Below are 10,291 nucleotides of genomic sequence, written 5' to 3' on the forward strand. Positions count from 1 at the left end.
ACTGTTTTCTTTGTCCATATATTTGTTTATATTCCACATATGAGTGAAATCATCTGGTGTTTGTCTTTCTCAGTCTGGCTTATCTCGCTAACCATAATTCCCTCCAGGTCCATCCATGGTGTTGCAAATGGGATGATTTTGTCTTTTTTATGGCCGAGTAGTATTCCATTGCATACATATACCACATCTTCTTTATCCAATCATCAGTCGATGGGCACCTGGATTGTTTCCATGTCTTGGCTATTGTGAATAGTGCTGCAATGAACACAGGAGTGCATGTGTTACTTTGGATTGTGGATTTCAAGTTGTTTGGGTAGATACCCAGTAGTGGGATGGCTGGGTCATATGGTATTTCTATTTTTAGTTTTTGAAGAATCCCCATACTGTTTTCCATAGTGGCTGCACCAGTTTGCATTCCCACCAGGAGTGTGTGAGGGTTTTATAGGATATGTTTTATATTTATTAAAGTAATTACGCACAAATTGCAGGCTCTTAAAGTTTCAGGACCTGGCGGCTACTTTGTTTCTGAAAAGTGAGAGAATGAGAATGAAAAAAAATTAAGCTTTTATTTTTCCATTTCAGCTAAGTCTTAAAATTCTAGTATCTTTGCAAAAGGGCTCAGAAACTCTAGATTTTCTAAGGTTTTCTGGATTTTTTAATATTCATATCTTACTGGTCATTTCATCTGGATTATACTGATTTATACTGGTTCTATTTTTTTAGGCTGATTTTTTTTCTATTTCTTAATCTTCAGAAATTGTCATTTTGCGGCTGGCTCTGTGGCTGAGTGGTTAAGTCTGCGCGCTCTGCTGCAGCGGCCCAGGGTTCGGATCCTGGGCTCAGACATGGCACCGCTCGTCAGGCCACGTTGAGGCGGCGTCTCACATCCCACAACTCGAAGGACATGCAACTAAGATATACAACTGTGTGCCGGGGGGGTTTGGGGAGATAAAGCATAAAAAAAAAAAAAAGAAAGATTGGCAACAGTTGTTAGCCCAGGTGCCAATCTTTAAAAAAAAAGAAAAGAAAAGAAATTGCCATTTTGGGGGAAAAATTGTTTTCCATCAAAGACTTGGATAAGTTCTTCAGGCTATGCCAAATTTCACTTTGGAAAATTTTCTATTCAAAGTGATTTTTTTTTATCACTTGGTATGTACACCTTCTCAATGATTAAAGACATGATTTTTTGTCTGAAAGATTAGGTGAATAAAAATATATTCATTAGAATAAAAGATGTTTGCTCCTGGGGGTATTTATAACCAAGCAGGTCAAATTTATACCTGAATGTGCATTAAAATAAAACCCAAAAAAACCTATTTCCTGTCTCAAAAGACAGAAATTTCATCCCTCAAAAAACTAGGAATCTCATAGTGTGATCCTTGACCAGGAGAGTTCTCCTTATGGACTGATACAGATTAAAAAATATATGTGCTTTTGGGGGGATTCTTTTGGGCAAATGAGGCAAAATTTCATTGATTTTCATTTTTATGTTCAATTATAAAGCTACTGACCATTAACCTACTTAGTGAGTAATTGACTAGTTATGTTTCATATTAAGTCCATTTCATTGCCAGCACTTACTAATGCTACGACATCCATATTCTAAGATGTTGTCTGCCGCGCTGATTGTGTCGTAACATTAAGCAAGTACTGTGCAGGCACTCGAGGAATGCTTGCAAACTGGGCAAAGGATGCCTTTTATCGCTTGTGTACATGTGGCTGTGATTTCAAATGGCTGCTAGTCATGCTTTTAAATAATAAAGTCTTGTTAGTTTAAGTGATGTTTGGTGCTGTTGATAATGCTCATGGTGGCTGTTCTCATCATCATTATTTTTGGCCTATTATTTCCCAGTAGCTAGTCTCTAATCCACGTGTGGATGTGCTATCATTCCAGCGCTAGGCATCCACATGCCTATTGCTGAAGCTGATGAATATATATAATCTCCCTCACATTTACTTGCCCAGGGACAGATCATCGGTGATATGCTTCCAGTGAATGTGTTCACTGAATAACTTGTGTTCTTTACGTAACTTACAAAACACTAGCAAATTATAAAGTTGGGGGGTTACCTTGAAGGTACGTATAGCATTGCTTTAGAATGGGAAATCACGTCTTTGTCACCTTTCAATTCTTTATCACAGAATTCTTTCCCACTGGTAATTGGGAATGAGTGGGGTAGGGTGAGCTTCAGGATCTTTTGCCTTGCCTCAAAAGGATGTGATTAGGAAGTGCTGCTTTAAATCAAGACTTCCAGGACTTGACTATTTGAATATACATTTATCATGAGTGATTTTCCTAGAAATCAGTGAATCTCAAGCCTAGCTGCACATTAGCCTCTTCTGGAAAGTATATTTAAAATATTGATGCAGAGCCCAACTTCAGACCAACTGACTGAAGCGTCTGAAGGTGGAGGCCAGGCATTGTGTTTTTTAAAAGCATCCCAGGTAATTATGAGGTGTAGTGAAGGTTGAGAATTCCTATAAAAGAACATTCTCGAGCTCTTTAGGTCTATAAACGAAGCAGCAACTGCCATTATTATCAAAGAATAGAAAACTTACAGAGATGAAAACATTAGGAGGGCATTGCTTAAAAAAAGGGCATTGTTTTAGGAGAAATCTTTGGTTAAAAGGGCAACTAATTGCATGGCAGTAATAGTAAAGAAAGAAGACATGGAGTTCATTTATAACATAAAATCCTCTAAGTGTGCCCTTTCAATGGAAGATTCATATTATCAGCTGCTTCCATTAGAGATAGAATAAGGGATGTGGGATGGGGGAGGGAGGAATGACAGATGAAGGGAACAGCAGGAAATGAAGCAGGCAGAGCATAGTATCAGGAGGTGGGGGTGGCGGGGGAGAGTGACCTTTCCGAGGGCAGGTGGCCAGGGTTATGGAGAGCCAGCAAGAGGCAACAGGTGGGGGAGGGTAGTGACAGTGGGAATTGGCAGCCTGCCACAGATGAAGTGGAGCAGTGGATTAGAGGCTGTGAGGCAGAGAGACTAGGATTCAGGGAATCCTAGAAGGGGAGAGAGAAGCCAAAGAAGGAACTGGAGTCAAGGGCAGGTGTCAAAACAACATCTCGGCCACACAAGGAGATGGAGCCTCAGATCCTCCAGTGGAGCTTAAGCACAAGGGCTCCAACCCATGGAATCAGTCAAGAGCCCAGCTCTGGGTGAATGGGCGCTGGAGAGGGCTGGAGCCAGCTGAGCAGAGAAACTGAGAAAGCTAACCCCAGACATCCTTGGCTGTCCCCTCACCTGGAATATGCTTGGGTGCAGGGCCTGCAGGCACAGTCTAAGGAACCTTACTTTTCAGGTTCTGATTGAGCGTACTCCTCCCAGAGCACAGTCCCAACAAAGATGGCTTCCACCCAGGAACTGCTGCTTCCACCAGCATCCTCTTCCTGCTCAGCCGCGTACATGCTCAGCTCCCGAGATTAAGCACGTGGCTTACTCACCTTTGCCCCCCTCTCCAAGATAGAGAGGCAGCTGGCATGTCTTGAATTGAATAATTTTTTGCACTTGCCTTTCATCTCCTAACTCACAACAGAGGAGAAGTCAAACTCACGTCGCTTCCTCAGGGGAGATTCTGGCTTCGGGCTGTCCACTCACATGTGAGCCCGAGGAGCACAGACTTGGGCTCATCCTGGAAACCACAGAAAAGGCTTAGTGACACGGACAGTCAGCTAGCGTAACTTGATGAGTCCAGTTCCCTTCCCATGGGGAGAAACGAGCTGTAGAAGACGGGGAGAGGAGGCAGGTCCGTTGGCCTGTGGGGAAGTTATTCCCAAACTGGGTTGTACGGAATGACTTACAGTATTAAAAACACAGATTCTGGGGCCTACCTCTGAGATTCTGATGCACTTGGTGGATCTGGGCCAGGGCACAGCAGATCGGCTTTTAAAAAGCTCCCAGGTGGTTCTGGGACATGCAGCACCAGGTTTGGGAGCTGAAAGTGCCACCACGCAGTTGGTTTTCTCTGTGTCTCTCACCTCAGCACCGCCTGGCTCCTTGGGTGCGGGCTGGCTGGCAGTCCCAGGGCAGGTGATGGCAGGGCTCCTCCGGCCCCTGCATGTCACTCTCTTGCTTCCTGCATCTTGTGAGGGCTAGCTCTGTGTTCACTCTACTTAGGCAAGGCTGTGTGAGTTCCTGGGGCAGCCAGCAGAATCTGTCCTTGGCAGACGTGTGAAACTTTAATCTCAACCCGTTCTGCTCCAGCTGGCTGTTTCTTGGCATCAACTCAAGAATTCAGGCGCGGCGAAGGAGGAGCCTCCTTTCTTCTCTGTGTCTGGGGGTAAATGCCCATTGCCCGGCAAGGGGGGCGCTGGTGCAAGAGGGTCTGGGGGGAGGTCAGCCTCAGGCCTAGAGTCAGAGAGAGAGAAAACCACACACTAAGCCATTAGCCCCCATTAACATTTTAGCGTGGACTAATTCCTCAGAAAGGTATTTATTTCCAGTGGCGAGGGAATGAGACAGTGCAGATAGATCTTCAAGGATTCTGACAGGTCTGGGAAAGGCCTTGAGTCGCACTTCTCTGTCTGGAATGAGGGTGGGAATGGAAGCTCTCCAAGGCCTGTTCCTGCTCTGGCATCTGTTTGTTCGGTCCGTGAATATTAATATTGATTGCTCTCCTACTGTGTGCCAGGGACTGTTCTGGGCGCCAGGGAGAACACACAGTGGACAAGACAGAGAAGGTCCAGCTCTGGTGGGGTCCCAGCCTGGGACCTGCAATTGCAGCTGCCTGGGGAAGGTGGTCCTGAGTGTGGCCGCCCCAGAGGCAGACCACTGGACACTGGATGAGACTCAAACACAACGTCCCTTCCTTCCTGTCATCATCCTCAGGGCCTGCTCTGAGTGAGAGGAGGTGCCAGAGACAGACAATGTCATTCCCCCATTCCATGAGTGCTGTGGCCACTGGCCAGCTTCTGGAGTGGCCCTGCTGTCCATGGAGAGGTGGCATTTCAGCCAGTGGACATGGCAGTCCCTGGATGCCCTTCGGATCAAAGATGCTGACTCTGGGGACACAGGAGTCAGCCCTTGGGGCTGGACTTAATGAGGAAGGCTGAAGGCCAGAGAGACACTCACGGGTCTTAAGGAATTAAAAATAAGAAAAATATCTAGGAAGAGGTGCTGGGTTTGAGTTTAATAGATGGGTAATGGCATACCAAAGATTTCGATTCTGGATTTGTACAGCATCGTATTTGACAGTCAGAATCTGTCAGTGGCTTTTGTTGTGCAGGAACCTGCAACAAGCTAATATTCAAAGTGTAAAGAGGGCACACAAAGGGGTGCCAGGAAACCTGAAAGAATGGCCAATTAGTGTGTTTAGGTGGAAGGTAATTTTCATATGAAAAAGTAAGAGATTCTTACTTTAGAAATGGACAGTTACTAAGGGCCCACGTTTAGTTATTTGCCGTTTCTCCCTGCCTCTCCCATGGAAAATGAATCAATTTCTCTTCCTTTTTCTCATTCCTTGCATGCCTTCTCTTTTACCTCTTCCCCGACTCAATTCTGCAAATGCCAGAGTCCAAAAAACTATTATGCTGTGGGACACACTGCGAGGACTAAAGCGCCCGCTATTTGTAAAACAGGGTCATAGACTCATGTGGCTGGTGAGACAGCGGACACAGGTCCTCTCCTCCCCTTGGCTGACAGGATCTCCGCTGACCTGCCCAGGAAGATGGGCCCCTTGGCTTTTCGAAGGGGAGGAGAGGCCGCGATCTCCCTGGATAACTTATCCTAAGTCCCACGTCCTCGTTGGCAGAGATGGTTTTCTAGCTGAAATCACTCATGTGGAAGCTGAAGCGATTCCTTTTGTTCCGTCCTCACTGGAGACGGTGAACAGCTGGTCTCCAGCCTCTGAGGAATATCCCTTTAAACCTTGCGGGCATTGTTAAATGGCCTCTAGTTTTCTCTTCCTCAGACTAAGAATCATAGTTTCTTTTTCCCATTCCTCATGGGTCCTATTTCCCAGCCCCTTTCACATCTTTGTTCTTTGAATGCTCTCCGATTTTTCTAAGAGATTCCCCTTTGGAAGTTATTTGAAGGAAAACAACAGAAGGGGCTTTAGATGTACTCAGTGCTGGCAGCCCTCTCACCTTACCGCAAACCTTGCTGCTCCCACTGGCTGGGTGGCTTCTGGAGCCTCGACTCCAGGGGCCAGGCTGTGCCTGAGGGCTGAGCAGCCTGAAGAGGCCAGCGGGCTCATGGCTGGACTGCTGGAAGATAGCGTGAGCCTGGCCCAGCGCTGGCTCACCTTGGGCTAAACTAGCACCTGACGTTCGGAAGGCCAAGACTGACCAAATGAACTCTTGTCCCCGTATTGTCTTATCTGGACTTCTCTCGGACAGAATGGGCAATCTAAACCCTGATTGCTTATAGTGAAAAATCTCTTTTTTTAAGAAAGGAAAGAAAAATTAAGTTCACAAAAGGCTAATGGTTATATTGAGAAGAACGATGCCTCTGGTGCTTTGCCTTGTTAGTGGGGGTGGGATTGAGGGCAGAAGTGACCGGAGAGTGGAGTTAGGGGGCCCAGGGGCCCTAGCATGTGAGACTGAGGGCCCAGGGGATGACTGGGGATGGCTGAGGGTGAAGGTCTGTAGGGTGCTTAGAATGACAGATGCTCACCAAACTTCGGGACAAACTGCTGATGGAGGTGGGGGAAAGGCTGGCAAAGAGACAGACGTACTGTGAACAGGATGCGGCAGCTCAGGGGAATCAAAAGTGGAGAGACAGAGAGACGGAGAGACGGAGAGAGAGAAAGAGAGTGAGACAGAGAGAGAGAGGGAGAGAGAGGGAGAGAGTGAGGAGTGGGAGAGAGAGAGAGATGGAGAGATGGAGAGATGGGGGTGTGGAAAGAGGGAGAGAGAGAGAGGGAGAGAGTGGGGAGTGGGAGAGAGAGAGAGATGGAGAGATGGAGAGAGAGGGAGAAGGAGAGATGGAGAGATGGGGGGGTGGAGAGAGGGAGAGAGAGAGAGGGAGAGAGAAGGGGAGAGAGAGAGAGAAAGTCTAAGGCAAGGTATGAGATCCTGGGATGCGATCAGTATGCATATTAGTAAAAATATGCCCCTGCCCCCACCCCCACCCCCGTGTCTCTCCATCTCTGCCTTCTCCTTAGACTGCGGTTGGCCTAAAAGAAAGTGAGGGTAAAGAAGACTGGAGAACTCACACAGAAACAGCTTCGCTTTGTCAGAGACCAAAGAGTTAAAAAGGAGCTTTATTTAAAGGCTGAGAGTCCGCAGAAGTGAGCTAGGAAATCAAACTGGAGATGACTCCACTTAAGACCCTCAGTCAAGTTAGTTCAAGGAATTGGATGCCATGCATCTGTGACTTACCTAATGTGTACAAGAGCTGTGATAGGAAGTAGTATAATCTTTAAAAAACTAAACGCACACAGTCAAAGAACCATTGTCACCTTTAAAGCAGTCACCTGGGATCATTCGTTCAACCAATGTGAAGGTTTCCACAACTCCTCTTTTGTTTGTACTTTCTTTTTTTTTTAAGATTTTATTTTTTCCTTTTTCTCCCCAAAGCCCCCCGTACATAGTTGTGTACTCTTCGTTGTGGGTCCTTCTAGTTGTGGCATGTGGGACGCTGCCTCAGCATGGTCCGATGAGCAGTGCCATGTCCGCACCCAGGATTCGAACCAACGAAACACTGGGCCGCCTGCAGCGGAGCACGCGAACTTAACCACTCGGCCACGGGGCCAGCCCCTTGTTTGTACTTTCTAAGCCTACAACGCAGACAGACTTTCACACGTCTTTATTGGTGGGGAATCTCACCAATAAAGGGAGATGTATTTGATTTGGAGGAACAGTTAGAAGTAATTGGAGCCAAGACTGGGGAATAGGTGTGTGATCAGCCTGGGAAGTGTTAAAGGAAACTAAAGCTGGACAGAATTTACAGTGGTGAAAATAGGTTTTATTCCAGAACTATCATAGCAATAGGGGAAGGGACATCTCAGTATAGAACTGAGCTCAATTCTGGCCACAGCAGGGCCAAGTCATAGCTTGGGGGCCAGTGGATGGAAAATCACTGAAATTACACTCGGGATGAAGGGGATTCTGGCTGAACTGATTTAGTAGGATTCTTGCTGAAGGCAGGCCAGGATGGTCAGATGCCAAGGGGAGGGCATGAGGACTCTGATCAGATATTGACGGTGGGGTTCCTGCTAAACCGACTTAGCAGGGTTTTTGCTAAAATGGGGAAAAGATGAGCGTGAATGTCCAAAGATTGAGGCCTAGTTGAGAAAAAGGTTCAGAGAAGCCTGACTAAATTCGGGTCAAGGAGGGCATCTTGTCTTTTTTTTTTTTTTTTAAATCAAAAGTACTTTACAAAGGCACAGTTTGAGTTGGAGCTTAAGCTAGAATTTCCCTCTTTTTGAGAATCTATCAAATGGTTTGGAATTTCCACATAAGTTCAACTTACGTTTGACTGTTTGACCTCCAGGAATGAATTCTGCATGAACAATGGACCTGACGTCAAAGAAACCAATCAACTCTGTCATCGGTTGTGATTTTGATGCATCAGCTTTATGGATCCTCCCAGGGTCTGGAGGCCCCACGGCAGACGTTGACACTAATTTTCCAGGTTGTGTCAGAAAACACATGGTTTATCGCCACTTACTCTATTCCTTAAGAATGTACCATTTGTACAGTTTTACTTAAAAGATAAGGACAAAAGATGCTTACATCTTTCTGTTTCGATCCATCACTCAGAAATGTGTGGTGCAATCTTTCTGTTCAAGCTTTCTCTAAGGAAGAGTCTGTGTCTTTATCTAAATTTAACTCCTCAACCTTCCCTCTCCCAGTCAATCAGCCGTGTGAATTAGCCAGATTGCTGACGGCTTAAACATTTTTATTGATCTTATGGACTACTGCTTGTCCATCAAGGATGACTTTCCTACCTTTTAAGCCTATTCTTTTTCTTTAAAATGATCCTCTGGAACAAATTCATCTTCTTTCCAAATGTATCATTTGCAGATCAATTTCCTTAAAGATACAGTATTTTTTGCCCTCATGATTCTTAGATATAGCTTATGTAAAAATAAAATGTACTTCTTGATCACAATTTCTTAATCCTGTTAAAAACCAAAATTCAACTGAGTAAATTTTAAAGATCTTATTGACTTTATTCTGTGACTCATGAATTGGGTAGCATCCAATCTAGCAGATCGAAAGGAGCTCCGAGGAGCTGGACAAAATGAAAGACTTTTACAGGCAGAGGGGAGCAGGAACAAGGAAGTTCCACCCGAAAAAGGTGGGTGGGTTTTTGCAAGGTCGCTTCCTTTTCGGGGATGGCACGGTCTATCAGGCAGATTGTCAAGCTAGTGCTGACCAGGGGACTCCTGCTCGACTGGTTTAAGATTCCAGTTCTGGGAGAGCCAAAATTGTAATTAAGTTAAGTCTTGGTTTGGTGATTGGGGCTCAGCATGAATGACTCCATTTGGGGCCTGTTGTCTTGTTTTTAACAGAACAACTTTGAGGGGAGTGAGGTAGGAAGTGGATAATGGAGGCAGCTTCCTTGAATTGTTACTAAAAGCCAAGAACGAATGATTATCTAATTTAAACTTAACAAAAATCTATGAGGTAGATATTATTATTCTATTTGGCGGAAAAGAAAATTGAGACTTTGAGAGATTAATTCCTTGTCCAATGTCACACAGCTGGTTGGCGGTAGGGCTCTGCTATTGACTCACTCACACAACCCTAGGCTGGCAGGTTCTAAATCCAACGGAAGATAATCTAGATGTTTTAGATGCCAAGAATCCCGCTGTTGGTGCGCTGTATTGTTAAAAAATGGTCCGTGTTGTTGCACGAGGAAGCTGCCTCCTTCTGTCTTCCACAGACACAGCATTCCCAGAAACAGCATCTACTTGTAATTCTAAAGGGAGGCATTTGGTCATCTGTTAGTCTTGTCTTTCTTCCAATCACTACAACTTTCTTTCACAGGACTGATTTTTCATGCTTTTAATAATTTATGGTACACTTTTTTGGAAACTCCCTAACACATTCACAATTGCATTTTAAAAAACCCAACACATCAGGGACCATAACAGGATGAGATATTCTTATAAAGGTCAGGTTCATATAGAGGAAATTAGGGTGGCTACTTCCTGCACGAGGATCTCATGCTTTTATTGGAACACCCGGATTTCGTGTAGACACTGCCTCTGCTGCTAACAGCGCTGTACTGCTGGTGTATACACATATGTAAGTGTGTGTATGTGTGCAGACGCACACACAGGCTTACATCCTCTGTGTGTGTGTGTGTGGTCAGCTTTGTCCCTTGTA

General features: G+C 45.4%; 1 long non-coding RNA gene across 1 annotated transcript; it reads right to left on the reverse strand.

Annotated features, from left to right (window-relative positions):
• Positions 1-213: 213 nt before the first annotated feature.
• LOC124248961 (uncharacterized) lies at positions 214-4,144 on the reverse strand. The gene is made up of 3 exons (XR_006891203.1): positions 3,845-4,144; positions 3,258-3,645; positions 214-255 (listed from the first exon to the last, which is right to left on the reverse strand). It is a non-coding gene; the product is annotated as an uncharacterized LOC124248961 (long non-coding RNA).
• Positions 4,145-10,291: the final 6,147 nt, after the last annotated feature.

This window comes from Equus quagga, chromosome 12, assembly GCF_021613505.1.
Source record: "Equus quagga isolate Etosha38 chromosome 12, UCLA_HA_Equagga_1.0, whole genome shotgun sequence".
Classification (NCBI taxonomy): domain Eukaryota; kingdom Metazoa; phylum Chordata; class Mammalia; order Perissodactyla; family Equidae; genus Equus; species Equus quagga.